At 41.9% G+C, this 928-nt stretch overlaps 1 long non-coding RNA gene across 1 annotated transcript in view; it reads left to right on the forward strand.

Annotated features, from left to right (window-relative positions):
• The first annotated feature begins 211 nt into the window (after window positions 1-211).
• The window catches only part of LOC118477838, a 2,372-nt gene continuing 1,655 nt past the window's right edge, over window positions 212-928 (forward strand). The window contains exon 1 of the long non-coding RNA XR_004858631.1: window positions 212-305. This is a non-coding gene — a long non-coding RNA (uncharacterized LOC118477838). The remainder of the gene's footprint in view (window positions 306-928) is intronic.

A 928-nucleotide genomic window follows, 5' to 3' on the forward strand; every position in this document is an offset into this window, starting at 1 on the left:
ATCCATTCGGCCACCTCAGCTCCGTACTGGAATAGGTAGATTAGGCTTCATATATTTATAGCACTGTTTCAGAAGTTTCCAAACTGCTAAAACTGGAATCATAGGCCCAACACAATATTTACCACTAGCCTACCGCAGCCAATCAGCTTCTGGCTGACGGGGCTGCAGCTAGCCGCAAGTAAGGCCTTCTACTCTGACTTACTCTCTCTTTCACTTTCACTTTCGCGTCTCGCACAAGCCGCGGTCTTTTGAACCATCATCTTCTGTCTAAAATTCTTCTTTACAGTGCAAGTTAAACAAAAGAGGTAGATCGGTGCTCTTTGGAAATTGCCTTCCTGTTCCAGTGATAGCCATTTTGAAACTGATAATTTGCCATGTGTAGATCTAAATGTGAAGATTGTGTGTTTTTTAAAAATTATTATTTTTGAATTTTTTGCCAGGGGCGCAAGCCCCCCCCCCCTGAAATCTGAAGCCCCCCACTGGCGCCACTGTATGGACTGGTTAGTGCGCATTAGGCATCCTAATAGTAATAGTGGATCCACCAAAGTTCAATCTGGCCAAAATAAATTTTTAATACAAAAAAGGGTTTTTTCGGTAAATTTTTACTTGTGCTCCACACATAAATGCATCATTAATTTGAGGGCTAAACTACTGCCATAATTTTGCTGTAGAACGCACGTATGGCCACTAAAAAACCCTTGCAAATCAATTTTTTTCTAGTAAATATCAATCCTAATTGCCAAAACATCAAATCATTGTGAAATGCAGGGGGGGGATTGCCCCCCTGAAACCCCCCTGATTCATCTGAGTATTCTGAGACAGTTGGTCGATGGCGGTACAGCGGCGCAAAAATACTATAGATCTATTTATATAGGGGACACTTTTATATATTGCAAAACTTGGTAAGCGGGGCTGGCATTGCAACGGT

This window comes from Aplysia californica, unplaced genomic scaffold (genome assembly GCF_000002075.1).
Source record: "Aplysia californica isolate F4 #8 unplaced genomic scaffold, AplCal3.0 scaffold00241, whole genome shotgun sequence".
Lineage (NCBI taxonomy): Eukaryota > Metazoa > Mollusca > Gastropoda > Aplysiida > Aplysiidae > Aplysia > Aplysia californica.